This window comes from Colossoma macropomum, unplaced genomic scaffold (assembly GCF_904425465.1).
Source record: "Colossoma macropomum unplaced genomic scaffold, Colossoma_macropomum, whole genome shotgun sequence".
Taxonomy (NCBI): Eukaryota; Metazoa; Chordata; class Actinopteri; order Characiformes; family Serrasalmidae; genus Colossoma; species Colossoma macropomum.
The window spans coordinates 1,073,273-1,093,747 of NW_023494805.1; the positions used below are offsets into that span (position 1 = coordinate 1,073,273).

The following is a 20,475-nucleotide window of genomic DNA, read 5'->3' on the forward strand; positions in this document are numbered from 1 at the left end:
TAAATTAAACTGAGAACAATCTCAACAGGAGAAATATTGGATTTATTGACTATATTTAAGATAATTTGTAATGAGTGAATTCAGCTACTGTAAGGTCGCCAAATTCTGATACACTGCAAAAAATGTTATCTTGTCAAGTAAAATTATCTGAAATATAGTTAACATATCTAATATTTCTACCGTTAAGATAGTTGTAAGCTTACATTAAGATTATTTAACTTATTATTATTTAACTTATTTCTAGACATTCTGTACTTGTTTTAAGTGATTTTATTAAGTAAAATTATCTCATTATGTTGGCAGATAATGTTGGTTGTTGTAAGAAATGAGCTTGAAACCAGCAAAATTATCTGCCAGTATAGTGAGATCATTTTATCTATCTGTAAATCTGAAAACTCGCCCAGTTTTCCAAGAGTTTGGAGTGAAGAGTGACTGTTCCTCATTTCTCACACTGAAGACAGAAGAGGAGACGAGGAAGATCTCAGTTACTGTGAGGAAGAGCGCAGAACCGCACTAGAACAGAGACTCTACAGAAGAGGAGACGAGGAAGATCTCAGTTACTGTGAGGAAGAGCGCAGAACCGCACTAGAACAGAGACTCTACAGAAGAGGAGACGAGGAAGATCTCAGTTACTGTGAGGAAGAGCGCAGAACCGCACTAGAACAGAGACTCTACAGAAGAGGAGACGAGGAAGATTTCAGTTACTGTGAGGAAGAGCGCAGAACCACACTAGAACAGAGACTTACAGAGGGAGACGAGGAGATCTCAGTTACTGTGAGGAAGAGCGCAGAACCACACTAGAACAGAGACTCTGCAGAAGAGGAGACGAGGAAGATCTCAGTTAATGTGAGGACGAGCGCAGAACCGCACTAGAACAGAGACTCTACAGAGGAACAACTGATAAAACAGACATTTACTGACAATGAAGCATCACCGCCGCTATGGCGAGTGAGCAGTCAGCCAAAATGGGACTCCCCAATATCAGGGGGGGGTTTCACACACTGGGCTGTAATCATGTCTCAGTATGTGCTAATGTCCTAGCATAGGCTAAAAATATAATATAAATGAAAACGCAGGCTTTCTTTGCTCCGCTTTAAGTTTTAGCTCAGCTTTAGCCGCTTTTCTCACATCTCCAACAGGATACTTTTCCGCACAAGTAGAAGGTTGCGGCCAGCTGTAGTGCACATGAATGCAAATGCGTTTGTCCATTCGTTTCTAAATTCTCACTGTTAGGCTTAAATCTTTCTCTTCTTTGCCAGTTTGTTAGCTACGAGCTAGGCAAGATTGCTTGGCTATGTGACCAGTACTTCAGGGTTATTGAGCTGCTGAGGTAGCAGTTATACATTAATTACAGCATGTAAGACCATTTATTGTTAAAACTGTGTTAAAATGATCAGCAAAGCTTATTTTACTGCAAAGGAGGATTATTTTATTTTTACCTACAAATCTAATTCTGCTGTGGAGACACAAGAGGGCTGTGGAGCAGTGGAACTGGCTTCTCTGGAGTGTTTCAGAGCGGTTTTTCTGGACCGCTGCTGTAGTTCTGTGAGGTTTCTTTGGTCCAGCTCGCGTGTTTAACAGCATTAGTTCTGACTGCAGCTCTGTGTGGCAGTGGAGAGGCTGGACGGCCCTGAGGACGCTGTTGTAGGGCGTCAGAGAGAGCGGAGGAGAAAAGCTTTAAAACGACAGCTCCCGCCTCTCCAATTAGACATGATAGATCAGACGAGGCATGCTTTTCTGACGGCGCTGTTCACTTACAGTCATGAGGTTTTACTCCTGCTCTGCTTTATCTGCACTCAAAACTAACACTGTGGCACATAATGATTTTATATTGAAATAAACAGAGCACTTTACTCCTTTTGGGCATTTTTACCTTAAAGAAAGTGTCTTTTTACGCATACTTTGGATTTTGTGATCAATAAACGTGGCATTTTACTAATATTTTTCATTTTTCACAATGAATAAAGTGGTATTTCATTCCTATTTGGCACTTTTAGACTGAAAAAAATGTAATTTTGTATTGAAAAGTGACTCGTTACTCCATTGTGGATTGACAATGCCATTTTAATCATACTTGGCATTCACACCTAGAAAAAGTGGCATTTTACTCACGCTTAGAATTTTGTCATTAATAAAAGTGCCATTCTAATAATATTTTTTCTATTTTTCACAAAGAATAAAGTGGCATTTTATTCCTATTTGGTACTTTTAGAATAAAAAAAAAAATTGGCATTTTGCATCGAAAAGTGACACTTTATTCCACTGTGGCTTTTTACGTTGATGAAAAAGTGTCATTATGCAATTACTTTGCATTTTACTCAGACTTGGCATTTTTTTATTTGAAATAATCTTTCATTTTCATCAAACTTGGCATTTACACCTTAAAAAGTGGCATTTTAATCAAACGTAGAATTTTGTCATCAATAAAAGTGGCATTTTACTAATATATTTCATTTTTCACAATGAATAAAGTGCCATTTTATTCCTACTCGGTACTTTTAGACTGAAAAGTGTCACTTTACTCATTATGGCATATTTGCATTGAAGAAAATGTCGTTAAGCGATTATAAGTTATTTTTTTATTTGCATTTTACTCTTTGTTTTTGCATTTTGCATTGTAAAAAGTGGAATTTTACAACTACTTGACCTTTTTTGTTACACTGAAAATGCCATTTATTTTGACATTTTGTATTTGAAGCAATCTTTCATTTTAATCACACTTGGCATTTACACCTAGAAAATGTGTTTGTTTACTCAAACTTAGAATTTTGTCATCAGTAAAAGTGACATTTTACTAATATGTCTCATTTTTCACAATGAATAAAGTGGCATTTTATTCCTACTTGGCACTGTTACATTAAAAAAAAAGACATTTTGCATTGAAAAGTGACACATTACTCCATTATGGCATTTTTACATTGAAGAAAATGTGTCATTAAGCAATTATTTGTTATTTTTTTAAATTTGCATTTTACTCTTTGTTTTTGCATTTTGCATCGAAAAAAGTAGCATTTTACAACTACTTGACCTTTTTTGTTACACTGAAAATGCCATTTTACTCAGTTTTGGCATTTTTTATTTGAAACAATCTTTCATTTTAATCATACTTGGTATTTACACCTTGAAAACGTGGCATTTTACTCAATTGTAGAATAGTGTCATCAATAAAAGTGACATTTTACTAATAGTTCTCATTTTTCACAATGAATAAAGTGCCATTTCATTCCTACTTGGCACTTTTAGATGAAAAAAAGACATTTTGCATTGAAAAGTGACACATTACTCCTTTATGACATTTTTACGTTGAAGAAAAAGTGTCATTATACATTTACTGGAATAAACTGGAGGTTAGCAACTACTTGGCCTTTTTTGTTACAATGTAAAATGCCATTTTACTCAGTTTTGGCATTGTTTATTTGAAACAAACTTTAATTTTAATCAAACTTGGCATTTACACCTAGAAAAGATTGCATTTTACTCAACCTTCGAATGTTCTAATTAATAAAAGTGGAATTTTACTTAATATTTAATATTTTTAATAATTGGCATCTGTACAGTGAAACAAAGTGGCACTTTGCACCTACTTGGCTCTTTTTTGTCACACCAAAAAAGTGATATATTGTTTGTTTACATTTTTACATTGAAAAAGTGGCATTTAATTTTATTGCACTTTACAGATCAATAATAAGAAACAGCAAAGGCAGCATGGAGCCTCTTTTATGCAGTGATACGAAACCTAGCAGCTCACAGAAAGCCATTTTCACTGACCCACATGGACATGAACACCCACCAGCTCCTCTGTGGACAGATCTTAATCAGGAGGACAAACACTTGATGACTGGACCGCTGACTGTCCAGTAGAGAAGGCATGACTAACGGTGGTGTTAAGTGTGTGTAGATATGGGGCTCAACTTCATGAGAAATAGTGACGTGAAATGCAGCAGAAGTTCACTGTCATACAAATGAATATGCAAAAAACGAACGACTACACGAGCCACTCGCATTAACACTAACAATTTACATAATTCTCATAAACATTTCCCACTCGTCCTGAGAGGCTAATATCACCAGCAGGACTGGGAACCAGTGTTTGGTTTAGTGTAAATATTTACATACTTCTTTCTCAGATGAGGCACCGAGTTTTATCCTGAGAAGCCGCGAGGCTGAACTGCTCAGACACGACACAGTGAAGCTCTCGATCTCTCTGCAGCACAAAGGAGGGTTCTTTAAGAAAACAACAGATACAGGAGCTCAGCTGCACTCACAGCTTCTATAAGCACCATAGAAAAGCACAGACCAATAGAACGAGACACTCTGGAGCACCTGGTCTCCATGTCCAATGCCCAGCGTGGGCTAGAGGGATATAAAGCCCCCCAGCATTGGGCTGTGGAGCAGTGGAACTGTGTTCTCTGGAGTGATGGAGCTCCATCCAATACCTTTGGGATGAGTTGGAGTGACCCAGAACTGACCATCCAACATCAGTACCTGACCTCACTAGTGCTCAATCAAATCCTCACAGCAATGTTCTTCCCAGAAGAGCAGAGGCTGTTACTGCAGCACAGACTGACTATTAATACCTTCATTTCAGAAGAAATGCTGCAGTTTACAGACTTTTATCCGTGTTGTGCAGCTTCTGTTTCTCGTGATGAGGTTTCTGTGAGAATATTATCAGCTCCAGCATATTTCTGTGCATTTCTCCTCTTTAAAGTAAACGTATTAAGTGGAGTGATCTCACTGCCTTTGGCAGATCATTTAGCTTAGGAAATAATTCTTGAGCTGTCAGTGCACTGAGGCCAACTTTCCATAAATAAAAACCATATTTCACTGAAGACTGATGTCATTTCCGTATGTAATAGAAACATATTTACATGTTTTTCAGAACATGTGTCAGGTTTGCAATATCTTAACATATATGTTATGCAGATGTGTATGCATCTATTAATGGCACTACATTGCTCAGAACAAACCATCGTTTTCCAGTTTTTGACATATTTTGAAAATGGTTCCTGTTGTTCTTTACATTGTGTGTAAATTTCATGATGAATGGACCAAAAGAAACGACCCAAAATTACTTGGAGAGCAATTGACTTACATTAAAGGTAAAGTATGTTTTTTCCTTCTCCAGTAAAGTTACCATTTTAGAGATTCGAGGTTTTGTTCTGACAGAAGTGATATACAGACATATATAATTGTTAAATATAATAAGATATAATATAATATATTATATAACATATATGTTATATTTGTAATGTATTTCCATATGTTTGACATATATGTCAATACTGAAAAAAATTGGCACTATTACCTATATTTCATCTTCATATGTGCACATATTGGCATATATTCAAATACTCAAAAATGGCACTTAACTATACTTATCATGTATATTCTGAAACATCAAATATATTGTACACATTTTTAGTTTGAGCAAATGTACATATATTGGTTTTTGATATCACACTTGCAAATAAGTCACTTAATTGAGTTAATTATATATATATATATAATATATATATATATATATATATATAATGTATGGTCAATACAGAACTGAATTGGACACGAATGAAACGAACATCTTTCAAACTTGGAACTCTTTTGTAATCAGACATGAATGATCGGTCAGTTGCGTAACACATAAAACTGAGACTTTGCTAAAAGGGCAGGATAAACACAGTGCAGCTCTTATGAAAAATCTGTACAGTAAAACTACAGCGGTAATAATAATGATAATAATAATACATTATTATTATTATTATTATTATTATTATTATTATTAATTCTAATACTATAAGATTACTACTGTGACATTACCTCATGGAGATTTTTATAGAAATACTATCCTGCATTATACAGAATCTGAAAGTTGGGCTGAAATTATTAATACACAGTTAAGTTTGGACTGAACTTCAGAGCCAATTTCAACTCTAGCGCTTCAGTTAAACCCAATAAACAAGCCTCTCTCTGTGCAACAGGTTCCCAATCACAGTCCTGAAGAGGAAAGACAGAACATTTCTCATTCCAAAGCCACTTTGAAGCAGGTTTACGAACTGAACGCACCTCGAGAACTTGACCGGAGGCTCCATTGGGCCGCAGTTTTACTCCAGCCTTGAGGAGGACGGTGTTAAATTCCCTTTCTCCTGCCTTCTCTCTGCCATGGCTGCTCCCCCATCCAGCCTGCTCTGGAGCTCCGCCGCTGCACTGCATACACAGGCATTATTTTTTACCCACCCCTATTCAGACAAGCCCCGCCCCTACGCAGGGATTGGTCAGTGGAGTCCCATAAGGAAGGACTGCTTGTAAGTTTGAACTGCTAGGCAATCACAGAGCAGGAGGTGGGATTTCTCTGAAAAGAGGTGGTGAAAAAATTCAATAACCCCAAATGGCTCTAATCTCCAACACAGCATGGAGTGTGGTTTGTACTGCAATAGCCTTGGGTAGGAATGAGGACAAGGATGGAGGAAGGAGAAGAGAAGAAGAAGAAGAAGAAGAAGAAGAAGAGATCCAAGGTCACATACAGCCACCAACCAGTTCATTCAAGCCTCCCTCGTTTTTCACTCATGATGGTTACGAATGCTGTCACGTGTAGAGCGTTAATAAAATGCAGATGAAGCAGTTCAGAAGATTTTTAATGCTTCAATATCACATCATTCACTTTGTCATGTCTGTAAGTCGATCATCCATTTATCATAACCCTTCTGAATCACCTCAGAGACTGAAGCCCATCTGTTGATGCACAGTTTGTGCTGGCCATCCTCAAGACCTTCATCAGTGGTTCACATTCCAAATAATATCTGGACAACAGCAGTGATGTGGTCATAAACTGACCAGTGATGAATAAAGGTGAATTGAAAAGAGAAAGTGGCCAGTGAGTGGAAGCACAAACTAGGTGTTTCTAATAAAGTGGCCAGTGAGTGGAAGCACAAGGTCGGTGTTTCTAATAAAGTGGCCAGTGAGTGGAAGCACAAGGTCAGTGTTTCCAATAAAGTGGCCAGTTAGTGGAAGCACAATGTAGGTGTTTCTAATAAAGTGGCCAGTGAGTGGAAGCACAAGGTCGTTGTTTCTAATAAAGTGGCCAGAGAGTGGAAGCACAAGGTCGGTGTTTCTAATAAAGCGGCCAATGAGTGGAAGCACAAGGTCGGTGTTTCCAATAAAGTGGCCAGTGAGTGGAAGCACAAGGTAGGTGTTTCTTATAAAGTGTCCAGTTAGTGGAAGCACAAGGCTGGTGTTTCTAATAAAGTGGCCAGTGAGTTGATGCACAAGGTAGGTGTTTCTAATAAAGTGTCCAGTTAGTGGAAGCACAAGGTAGGTGTTTCTAATAAAGTGGCCAGTGAGTTGATGCACAAGGTAGGTGTTTCTAATAAAGTGGCCAGTGAGTGGAAGCACAAGGTAGGTGTTTCTAATAAAGTGGCCAGTGAGTTGATGCACAAGGTAGGTGTTTCTAATAAAGTGGCCAGTGAGTGGAAGCACAAGGTAGGTGTTTCTAATAAAGTGTCCAGTTAGTGGAAGCACAAGGCTGGTGTTTCTAATAAAGTGGCCAGTGAGTTGATGCACAAGGTAGGTGTTTCTAATAAAGTGGCCAGTGAGTGGAAGCACAAGGTAGGTGTTTCTAATAAAGTGGCCAGTGAGTGGATGCACAAGGTAGGTGTTTCTAATAAAGTGGCCAGTGAGTGGAAGCACAAGGTAGGTGTTTCTAATAAAGTGGCCAGTGAGTTGATGCACAAGGTAGGTGTTTCTAATAAAGTGGCCAGTGAGTTGATGCACAAGGTAGGTGTTTCTAATAAAGTGGCCAGTGAGTGGAAGCACAAGGTAGGTGTTTCTAATAAAGTGGCCAGTCAGTGGAAGCCAAAGGTAGGTGTTTCTAATAAACCTGAATCATGTTACACATAGTATAATTCACAAAAACATATTTAAGCTACTGAATCCATTGCAAACAGGTAATGACATCACTCCGTACTCCGCAGCGACCCCTCGGGCCTCCTGGGTGCCGCCGGTGCCCGAGGACACTGAGTCTAAAGAGAAAGACATTGCTGTGCTGCAGATCTGCCGGCGTGTATCTGGCAGGTATGTCCTGTCATGTCCAGTGTCATAATATTTAGAAGTTGAAGTGAGTCAGAGGCAGGGCAGTCCTCAGCGACGCAGCGCTGCTGTGTTTACACTGGGAAATCTCTCCACAGGCCGCGCAGGAACACACGGTCTTCTCCCAGGGTGACACCGTCTTTCAACTCTCTTTTTTTCCTTTTGGGAATACGCTTTTTTTTTTCCTTTTCCAGGCTGGCCGGCTGGCTACTCTTGTGTCCATCACCCGGCAACAGGTCGGGGAAATAAAACTCTGGCCCTATTGATTTAATCCCACCAATATAACAGTGTTTTATGTCTTGGCTTGTCTTCTCGTTAACTGATACCTGGCAGGCAGTCTGTATGATTGAAATAGCGTTTTATGGTCTCTTGTATTAGAAATAGCTGCGTCTGTGCAGTGTAAGGAATATGACTCTGGCTTTTGTCAGCATAGTTATATTTACCTGCAGCCCTGCGATTGGTCGTCTATGCAAATCCAGACTCAAGTCGTTCTGACCTTTTCATCCGTAAATAGAGGTTTAAATGTCATATACAGTTCCAGTTAAATGTTTAGACACAGATACTCATGGAAGGAGTTTTGTTATATTTTCTAATTTCCCACATTTTTGAATATCATTGAAGACATTAAAACTATTAGAACTATATCACACATACACTATTTTTCTACTTTAGATTCTCCACCTTTGCCTCAGTGCAGCTTTGTGCACCCATTTCCAAATTTTAACAAGCCCTCGTCCACTTGGTCTCATTGGTGCTCCTCAGGGGAATCCCCAAAGCCATCTTAACAGCTGTTGCTTTGAGTGAAGTTTCTCAGATGAGCCCTCAGAGGGACGAGGGCTTCAGTGTCGAATTCAGCAGTAGAATTTGCCCAGATCTCACTGAGATCAGAAGCATTTCCGCTTTCAAACCCGATAATAATGGTGTACAAAGCTGTTTATAAGCCACAGCGGTAAACTACTTCAATCAGTAAATTACTTTGGAGGACTCACAGCAGATCAGGTCAGTCCTTCTGTTATGAAGACCAAGGAACTGCCTACGAGGCTTCAAGAAGAGCTTGTAAGGAGTAAAAAAAGCTGGAGAATGTTATCAGAGGTTCAGCAAAGCTTTAAACCTTCACTGTGAAATCCATTATATCAAAACAATGGCACAATCCAAAGTGAGCACCTGGACACAAAGTGCAGCTGTCAGGAAAATGTTTAAGACACCAGCTTCATCTCTGAATTAATTACAGAGCCCACAGGCTGAACAACAAAATCACCAGCTCTTCTCAGATATGGTCTCTAAGGGAAAGTGGCCAGAAGGAAGCCACTTCTGAGAAAGGCTAACATAAAGGCACCCCTAGAGTTTGGTAGAAGTCATGTGACACCATCTGAATGCAAATCTGAAAGCATGGTGGTGGTAGCATCATGCCCATTACAGCCAGAGGGATGGGTAGAACTTGTTTCCATCAAAGGCAACGTAGATGGAGCCAAACGCAGGCACAGTCCTTGGGAGAACCTGTTTGCAGTCAGCTATGTTTAGGGTGAAAATGAATGTTCCAACTGAATAAAATAATGACAAAAGAAGTTTTTGTTCTTGCATAAACAAGTAAAAGCAGGTTTAAATCCAAATATCTGTGCTATGACCTGACAGTTGCTGCCCATCAACATTCTCTATCGAATTTGGAGAAAAAAACATTTGACTGAGATAAAATCCTGTTTGAAAATGTTTAATAATTTGTTAAATAAGTTTTTCTTTTAAAGGTGAAAGATTTAGATTTATCACGAGTTTAAGTTTTAAATTAAAAAACCCTTAAAAACTACTATCACACAATTTCATATCACTGCCAAAACCAGAGTTTTAGAGTTTTAGTCCATAGGCAGAGCCTTATTTTAGCCACGCCCCTGCATTTTAGAGCAGGAAGTGAGGCTGCATCCCTGCCCCTCATGGCCACATGGTGAGCAGTTAGATCACATTGTTTTGAAATGTGTCCCAAAGTCTGAAAATCAGTGTGGAACATTAAGAATCATATTTTCTGCAGTTCAGCACTTTTTAGTGTTTTAATGTAAAATATGATGATTTTCTGTGTGGACACACAAATCCACCAGTTCCACATGGTGAGAGGCAGATGACGTGTATCTCAGCCCCTCTTCATAGGCTCATAACTCCGGATGTGAGTCTCGTGATAAGATGGAATGGAAAGGGCGACTCTACAGATTCAGGAAGTGATTGAACTGGATTTCTGCACTGGATACAGAAGCAGATTCAACAAACAGGAGAGTTTGTGGACCCAGAGGGTTGAAAGTCCCAAACATGTTTTCAACTCTGGCTTTGATCTAGTTTGGCAGAATGATCCCTACAGTCATATTGTGACCCAAGATCAGCTTCAGTGTGATGAACCTGAGCTCTGAGTTCTTCAGTGACATTGTGCTTTCAGCGGCTCTTCTGCTCTGTGTCATAACGAGGTCTGGCGGCTTTAGGAACATCAGATAACGGTGGATCGTCTGAAACGTCTGGACCTTCTGCTATGCTCTGTTAGTATCTGTGAGAGAGCTGCAGCTCGTCATATAGACTGCACACAGTCTCGAGAACTGTTTACATCACTTCCTGAGAAGCTGCTCAGGTCAAAGCCTGGGCTTCCGCTCCCTCTGACAATAACAATAACTCCTCACGCTCATCTGAGAGGTGAAGACCACTCAGCGCTGGAGGATTTATGAACAGTTTGACATGTTAGTCTCTGTCTGAGTGGCTGAAAGCTAATCCACTAAACTCTCCCAGCGCTGTCAGGACTTTATCATGAAAAACTTTCCTCTGCCTCACATCTCTGAGTTAGTTTTATAAATCTGGTAACAATATTGTATGTGTCTATTATAAATCCCTTTTAAGGCAACAATTGGCAAGTAATTGACTGATTATTTTCACTTAAATAAGCAATAACTAGGCTGAATTAAAACTTTCTTCAAAGCACATTTGTACATAATTTATTTATATGAAGACATTCAACTAGTGCTTTACTAAGACGATCTGATGAAGAGCCCTTGTTCAAAAATGGCCTGTAGGCCAGAAGGAAACACCTAAAATCCTTTCGCATTGAGTGACCCTATATTTATGCTTATCTCATTAAAACAAATGATTGAACATTCCATTTGGTCAGTACCCAAACAATCATAACTCCAGCCAAACTTTACACTGTGACAATTTTAGCTCATTTTGAGCTCAAAAACAGCCAGTACATGGCCAACAAACACAGCTGTGAACAGCTGTTTACACATAAAATCATCATATTTTTCATTAAAACACTAAAACATAGTTAATTGCAGAAAATATGTGACAAAATTGTAACAGGAGCATGTTTACAACCGTCCTATATCAGCCTTCCTTTAACAGCACTTAATAATCATTTGAGAACTAAAGACACAAACTGATCCAGTTTAGAAAGTGGATTTTTTGCCATTCTTCTGTTATGCAAGTCTTCAACTATGTAACCGTACAGGACCTTTGTTGGCATATTTTGGACTTAAGACAGAAATTGTCAGTGGGAGACCGTTATTTCTTCTGTCTTTACTGTTTTGATTGGTTGTTGTATTTGTGTAAAGTTTCTTAACATATTGGTGTTTGTAGGTCTCTAGAAATTCTTCCTATGGTGAAATTCAGGCAGTTTGCTTGTCTAATGTGACCTGACAGACTGTGTTTGTAACTTGTTTGGTGAAGCTAACATTAGTTTTTAGAATCGATTTGATTCTATACTCAGGGATTTTTTTTTTAGTTTCAGAGGAACGTTAGGTGCTGACCGATGGGCTGAGGAAGAGGAGCGGTTACAGGGAGAAAACTGCACCGAACGACTGAAAGTAGCACACTTGCCAAGCGTATTTGGGGAAAACATGGTGGAACCAGCGCTGTAAACTGACGCTCTCCCTGAACAGTGAAAAATACTTTAACACACTGGATGATGTAGAAATTCAGAAATAAAATGATTTTAAAATTAATTCCACAAATTCTTATTTTTGTCTTGTATTGCTGTGCTTACCACAGTCACATTAGCATTAGGTGAATGTTGATGGCTACATTTCAGACTAGAAGCTCATAAATCAAATGAGAATACATTAAATAAAATACATATTAGTAGCTTAACAGATTGTGTCCTATCATTTTTTCTGAGTGCATTTTGTACAAAATTATATGTAATTTTTATGCGTTGTTTGTTAGAACTACTGCTGACTGACTACATTTAAGCTGAAGAGGAGGAAGGGTCCATTTAATTTTTCACAAAACTATCCCTGTAAAACGAGTACACACAGATCAACTCCAAGCACTTGCTGTTGAACATGATTAGGCGTCTTGACACAGAAGAGGAAAAAAAAAACTTCAATGTCACCGAGGTTTGTTTCGCAGCAAAATATCTTACATAACTCTTTTAATTTCTTCCACTCGTGGCAGCTCTGCAGTAGATGGGCGCCCTCTGTCCAGAGGGATGCCCCTCCAGCCATGCTTCCGCCATGGAAGGCACAGTGCCATGAGACAGCAGTGTGTGTTCAGTCAGCCGAAACCTGCCCATGGACCAAAGGGATGATCTGAGGCCTGCGTGACTCTGCTATCCAGCCCTTCCACCCAGATGGGCCTCCAGACCCTCCAGAGGCTCTGCACGCCTCTATCCTTTATGGCTTGCATCCCTGTTTGCTAATGCTGGAGGTAAAGACTCTGCTGGTGCTCCAGCGATGGACTGTGAAACATGTAGAAGTAAGAATATGAATAGGTAATTTACAAAATAATCAGGCCAACTAACTAATTAATAGCTGAATGAAAAGCCCAGTGTCATGTGAAATCTGGAGTGATGAACTGTGGGATGAGTTGGAGTGATGAAGCTCCACTGAACTCCTTTGGGATGAGTTGGAGTGATGAAGCTCCACTGAACTCCTTCGGAATGAGTTGGAGTGATAAAGCTCCACTGAACTCCTTTGGGATGAGTTGGAGTGATGAAACTCTGCTGAACTCCTTTGGGATGAGTTGCAGTGACGAAACTCTGCTGAACTCCTTTGGGATGAGATGCAGTGATGAAACTCTGCTGAATTCCTTTGGGATGAGTTGCAGTGACGAAACTCTGCTGAACTCCTTTGGGATGAGTTGGAGTGACAAAGCTCCACTGAACTCCTTTGGGATGAGTTGCAGTGACAAAGCTCCACTGAACTCCTTTGGGATGAGTTGCAGTGATGAAACTCTGCTGAACTCCTTTGGGATGAGTTGGAGTGACAAAGCTCCACTGAACTCCTTTGGGATGAGTTGCAGTGATGAAACTCTGCTGAACTCCTTTGGGATGAGTTGCAGTGATGAAGCTCTGCTGAACTTCTCTGGGATAAGTTGGATATGTTCCATGCAACACAATGGATAGTATAATAAATTTATACCAAGAATATCAGTGCAGATAGCATCTGGAATTTATACAGTGACAGTCCACTGAAAGTTTTATGCCTTCTGTTTAAAAAATGCTGTTCATGGTCCAGAACTCCAGCCACGTTTGGGCTGCAGTTCAGTAACCATGTGCCTGACCCTAAGGGACACAATGCATGCAAACAACACAAGCAAGATGTCCACGTGCTGCCCAAATGCTAGCATGTGTTCTCTTTTTACATCAAAATATTCAGATGGCCCTTTTTGCCAACAAAATTACTGTATCTCAATTTTACTAAAAATATAAATTTGTTTAAAGAATTTTACTAAACATACTAACAAAAATTAAAAATCGATGTTTTACTCTGTAATTGTGGAAAAAGGGTGTAAGCCATCATAATTGCAACCATGTGGATCATATGAACATTATTGACCACTTTTGAAATGAAACAGTAGAAGCCATATCGCCCCCTACACTTCCTGTAGTGTATTACAGTCTGTCAGAGTGACTGTATGGATCATATGAACATTATAGAGGTTTTTTAAATGAAACAGTAGAAGCCATATCGCCCCCTACACTTCCTGTAGTGTATTACAGTCTGTCAGAGTGACTGTGTGGATCATATGAATATTATAGAGCTTTTTAAATGAAACAGTAGAAGCCATATCACCCCCTACACTTCCTGTAGTGTATTACAGTCTGTCAGAGTGACTGTGTGGATCATATGAACATTATAGAGGTTTTTTAAATGAAACAGTAGAAGCCATATCGCCCCCTACACTTCCTGTAGTGTATTACAGTCTGTCAGAGTGGCTGTGTGGATCATATGAACATTATAGAGGCTTTTTAAATGAAACAGTAGAAGCCATATCGCCCCCTACACTTCCTGTAGTGTATTACAGTCTGTCAGAGTGACTGTGTGGATCATATGAATATTATAGAGCACTTTTGTTTGTTTCTAATCATTGCAGCACTAACATACGGCTGATATGTTGGGTTTAGAACAGCATATGGCCTGTTAGATGGTTTCAGTGGTGATGCAATCGTTCCGGATGGTGAAGTAAGCGCTCTACCAGCTGACCTTCGCCCTCGTCAGCGTCGTCTCTCCAGATCATCCACAGAACAGAAGCTGAAGGGGCGCAGGCCATGCATGGTCTGATTTATGTAAGAGATGGGGGGGCAGCACGTGACTGCAGTTTTGCCCCACAGAGGACAAGTGACACAAGACACCAAGCAAGAAAGCATATAGAGAAATAAGTAAGCAAGTAAATAAATAAATAAATAAACAAGCAAACAACTCCAAAGCCCTTTTCCATCAAGCACAGAGTGTTTGGATGCAGTCATGTATCCTCACATGTCCAGCATGTTGGGGCTGTCCTACAGGCAGCCTGGCAGTGGCGGCCGTCTTGTCTCGTTTGGTCATTTCTGCGTCTGATATCTCCTCTCTCCGCTCGAGTCTTCCCGAGGCCCCTGCCCTGCTGAGTTTTGATGAAAACCACAGTCCACTGAAGCGATCGTGGCCAGGAGCCCTGAGCTCCATGTCCAACGCGGCCCGGAAAGTTCCCTCAGCCTGGCTTAAGTCTTCCAGTCAGCTAACACTGGCACTCAAGGACACAAGCAGGAACTGAAACAGCAGCTGCAGCATAAGACCACACATCAGCTCTCAGCCCTTCAGTGTTACTCCTTCACCCTATACCTACACAGTAATCTACCTTTCCTCCACCCTTCTGCTGTAATAGCATGATTTCTCAGTGCTGTTGTTTCATTTATTTTGACATGTAAAGAACAAAGCTGAAAAGCTGTGGAGTTTTATTTTGTTTCTGTCGAAAATACCATTTGAAACAATCAAAGACAACTGAGAGACGTTTTCTTCCAACAGCAGCAATATATATATATATATATATGTGTGTGTGTGTGTGTGTGTGTTAACAAGAGGATGTGTGTTAAATTACTTCACTTACAAAATCAACAAAACTTTGAATTTGGATGGCAGTGTTTAAACATTTGCGTATGATATATATATATATATATATATATATATATATATATATAGAGAGAGAGAGAGAGAGAGAGAGGGAGAGAGAGACAGAGAGAGAGAGAGAGAAATAGTAGCTTTGATATTTGTTGCTAAAATTGAACAGCTGAAATGTAACTTACACAACAAATTCAACAGAAAACACCAGCAAAGTCAGTGACTGGAGGCTCGCAGGGTTAGCAGTGACTCGGAAAGCATCAGGATTTTCACAGTTCAGTGACAAAAAATCACAGAAAACAAATCAGAAATACCTTAAAATGATCTTAAAATACTTTTAGTTTACAGTTTTAGTTTTGGTTGAAGTGTAAGATCTTTCTCACATCTCTCAGGTAGGCCTCTGTGGGAGGGGGTGCTGAGGGTCTTCTCCCCCACCCCCACCCCCACCTCGATGCTGAGCCTTCCATAAAGCCTCTTTCCTTCCTATCACATTAAAAGGATCAGTGTGTAAACGCTGCAGGCTCGCTGTGTGACAGGTTAATATCTATAGCTTACAGGAAAACGTAAATACTGCAGGAGCAGCGTCAGAGTTCGGGTTTGGGAAGAGGAAGTGTCTGTTTCACCTTCAGCCCGAGAGCTCAGAAAAGCTAGAAAGCTAGAAAATAGTTCATACAGAATTAATCCAGTCAGAGTGTTGACCTCCTACCAAACAGGGCTATTGTTCTTCCCCAAAATTGTTTAAAAGTAATTTGTTTTTGGACATAAATTCATATAATCTGTGTTTATTGGAATATATTTACATTTGCATAAAAAACACTTTGATACTTCTAATCTGCTGCCTTTTGATCAAGAAAATAAAAATACCACATATAATCAGGCTTGGCCAAACTTTTGACTTTAACTTTTTTTAACTTTAGTTATAATGCAGGTCGTGCAGTAAATTTAAAATTTTGTGATGATAAAAAAGTGCCCCTGAATGTGACAGATGTTGAACTGTTTGGGGCGTGGCCTAATATTATAATGAGCGTGCATGATTGACAGTCCTCAGTCCAGCACTCCCAGCCTGCTACAGCACTGAAGCAGAGCTAAACACGAGCATGAGTGGAGAAATGAGTTAAGTGGACAAATACAGACCACTCACTACAAACAACATCCAGCTTGTATATGGAGAACCTTAAAGAAGGTTCTCACTCACTTTACCCCTGGATCTGCATCCACAGAACACTGGAGTGGCCGATGGAACAAATTAATGCACTGATGGCCGACAGGCAGACGGATAAGCGAGTTTGATAGCTCAGTCATGTTGCTAGGTTACCTTTCACTCTGTAAGTTTCTCTGACTTGGACATAGAAAGTCAGTGAAGAGAACACTGTGTAGGCGGGACAAACCAGATCAGCCTTGTGATTGGTGAAGATACTGCTTACATAAACACCACCCAAAATTAGGACCACCCAGTTTACGTCAAGTCTGAGTGAAATCCCCTGACCATTTAGTGGACGTTTGAAAGTTAATCACAGGACATACTGTGTACATGTATATTGGGTAACACTTTACTTTAGGATACTGGTCATAAGGCTTTGTGACACCTACATAAGCTTGTCATGACAACTGACAGAACCCTACATAAATGTTTATAAATGCTTATTCCAATAGGTGTAATTTGTTATAAAGGTTGCCTATTGGAATAAGCATTTATAAACATTTATGTAGGGTTTTGTCAGTTGTCATGACAAGCTTATGTAGGTGTCGCAAAGTCTTATGACCAGTACCCTAAAGTAAAGTGTTACCGTATATTGCTATACATGCACATTACAGTTATTTTTCCAGAATGCAGGTTTTTTCACACTGGGGCAGATTCTCTTTATTACACAGGTGCTTTAATGATCCATATCTGACTTGTTTCTGTGAAGAACCCAATAAGTGATGTGTGACAGTAAAGGAGTCATCAGTAATCGTTTACTTTCAGACTCTCTCTTCAGAAGCTCTGGCAAGTTAGACTGTTTCTCTGCCAGCAGTGACGACTGTTATGAAACTCACCACCACATTCATCAAGCTGTCACATTTGGTTTGAGAGCTTCTTCACTGAGGGCTGTTTACAGAGCTCGGCCTGCTCTGCCGCTGCCATATGCCACTTAATGACTGTAATTATCCTTTCTGATCTCTTTATAAGAACCTTGGTATGATTATTAAATGAAACTTCATCAGGCTTAAGTGAAAATGCACAATTAGCAAATTTACCCTTATCTTTTCCATTAACCCTTACATCTAAGGGTTTATTACTCTATTATTATTATTATTATTATTATTATTATTATTCTGTAACTACTATTGTGGAAAGGAAAGATCAAATTTCCACACCAAAAAAATAAAACAAAACTCTCATGGCAAAATAGTCAAAACAGTGTTAGCTGGTGGGGAAGGGCTACTTTTTTTGTACCAGAGTCTTTGATCTCAGCTAAGGACATTGGGGTTGACCAATGACAGTGATTAACTACTCACTGAGGGTCCCATTCAGTCACTACTATGAATTATTCAGTACCTACTATGAATTATTCAGTAACTACTATGAATTATTCAGTAACTACTATGAATTATTCAGTAACTACTACAAATTATTTAATATCCAACACGAATTATTCAGTATCTACTATGAATTATTCAGTACCTACTATGAATTATTCAGTACCTACTATGAATTATTCAGTATCTACTATGAATTATTCAGTAACTACTATGAATTATTCAGAATCTATTATGAATTATTCAGTATCTACTATGAATTATTCAGTACCTACTATGAATTATTCAGTAACTACTATGAATTATTCAGTATCTACTATGAATTATTCAGTCCCTACTATGAATTATTCAGTAACTACTATGAATTATTCAGTAACTACTACAAATTATTTAATATCCAACACGAATTATTCAGTAGCTATTATGAATTATTCAGTACCTACTATGAATTATTCAGAATCTACTATGAATTATTCAGAATCTATTATGAATTATTCAGTATCTACTACGAATTATTCAGTAACTACTACAAATTATTCAGTATCTACTATGAATTATTCAGCATCTATTATTAATTATTAAGTATCTACAATGAATTGTTCAGTATCATAAAATTTTGACTAAACTAAAAGGTTTGAGTTGGGTGTCCTCAAGTTGATTTAGCTCAACAAATCTATGTGATCAGTGACCTAATAATTTTATGTCAACTTAAGACTTTCATTTTTTACTGTGTAGTTTTTTCCATGTCTGCTATTAAGTCAAGACTGAGACAAGGCCGAGACCAAATGACGTTGAGACCAGGACAAGACCAAGTCCAAATGATGTCAAGACAAGACAGAGACCATCGATTTACATTCCCAAGACCAAGACCAGCCTGGAGTCCTACAGTTCTAAATATTATAATTGCTATTATAAATATTCTGTAGTCACGAGAGTGAATAGTGGTGTGGACTCGCGTATGGGGGGTCATTTAGAGTTTAAAGGGTTAACTCTTGGTCTGCGACACATACACATAAGCACACAGTTCAGAAGAGAGCTGGAGGTCCTTCGTCTTCAACATGATCCTGTCAAAACGGCCCACGTCATGAGTGGGCTAAGGCGAGCCCCCCGGAGTCTTCCTCACGTCGCGGGTCATGTGGGCTGGCAGTGAGAGAGCGAGCCGGATCAGAGAGAGATGGGCGCTCGGCCGCAGCCCCGGAGCAGCGCAGCGAGCCGGGTTAGCTCAGCTCACTCCAGCTCCAGGCTTCACCGCCGTAGAGCCCTCAGCAGTGAGAGTCACCATTAACCAACATCTCCTCGTCATAAGAGCTGCTTCAGACACGCTGGAGCTCCAACAGTCAGCCTGCACTTCTGAGCAGGTTTTAAAATGTTCTACCTCACTACTGTTGGTCTGACCCTCAATAAAGAGGTTCATATCTACAAACAGAGATCATGTGGCTCTCATCAAGTAGATAGTCACTGTGAGAGTCTAATAGGTCGACCCCAGACTCATCACTAAGGAGAAATTAATGAACAATTTATTATCTATATTTTCTGAAGTTCAGTTTACAGACACTATTTAAAAAAGCAATGTAGAAACTATAAATCAGGCACCAGTTCCAGAAAAGGGCAGTCATGAACCAACTTACACCATACAGAAGACACAGAGAAACAGACCACAAGCCAGAAAAGTAATGCCCAGAAATGCCCACTACGCTATATCTACACAAAATCACCTATGGGAGGCAAATCCGGCCAAACAAATTTAAATTAAAAGAATAAAATGTAAATGCAAACCTCTTTTTGCCAATTCTTTTTCCAAATATCTGTGCAAATATCCTGGCAAAATTGAAAATGAAACGAAATACCTACATTTGCAATTTAATTTTTCACAGGAGCACGAGCCATTTATAAAAATAAATGTAAAACAGCTATTTATCATTCAATTTTAGTCGTTATTCTGGGTTTTTCATGGTCATATCTAAAATGAAAAAGCTAATAGAGACAAGAAAGTCCAAGCTTCACTTTGGCTTTGGCTTTTCTTCACGAAATGCAGAATACGAGTCAAAACTGAAACCAAAATGCAGTGTTTACGTTCTTATATCTTTTTCATAGCAATCGGCTGCAGATCTGACTAAATGAAATGAAAAATGGATAAATCAACAGCAAAGTGACCGTTTGTGATTCAGTTTTCGGCGTGGATGCGCTTTAAGTGTCAGAATGAAAAAGCAAATGCAAACGAACATCAGCGCCACCTGCTGGAGATTTACTTTTCATTTCCGACTTTTTCTGGACTGAGTCCAGATGATGTTGAAACTGAGACAAGACTGAGTCCAAATGATGTTGAGACTGAGGCAAGACAGAGACCAAATGACGTTGAGACCAGGACAAGATCGAGTCCAAATGATGGCAAGACTGAGACAAGACTGAGTCCAAATGAAGTGGAAACTGAAACAAGAACAAATCCACTTTTTAACTTGATTTTTAGTGTTAATTAGCACTAGGCGGGGCTACGGGCCCATTTGTGACATCCTCAGACCTCAGAGTCAGAACGGCGTCA

General features: G+C 39.4%; 1 protein-coding gene across 2 annotated transcripts in view; it reads right to left on the bottom strand.

The window, feature by feature from the left end:
- Nucleotides 1–20,475, bottom strand: part of gjc2 (gap junction protein gamma 2) — a 39,427-nt gene that overhangs the window by 11,468 nt on the left and 7,484 nt on the right. The window contains exon 1 of one of the 2 annotated variants that reach the window (XM_036597272.1): nt 6,061–6,175. The exons of the other annotated variant lie outside the window; for it this stretch is intronic. The gene's annotated coding sequence lies outside the window, so the exon portion shown is untranslated. Of the gene's footprint in view, nt 1–6,060; nt 6,176–20,475 lie in introns of those variants that run through there. 2 annotated transcript variants of the gene reach the window in all.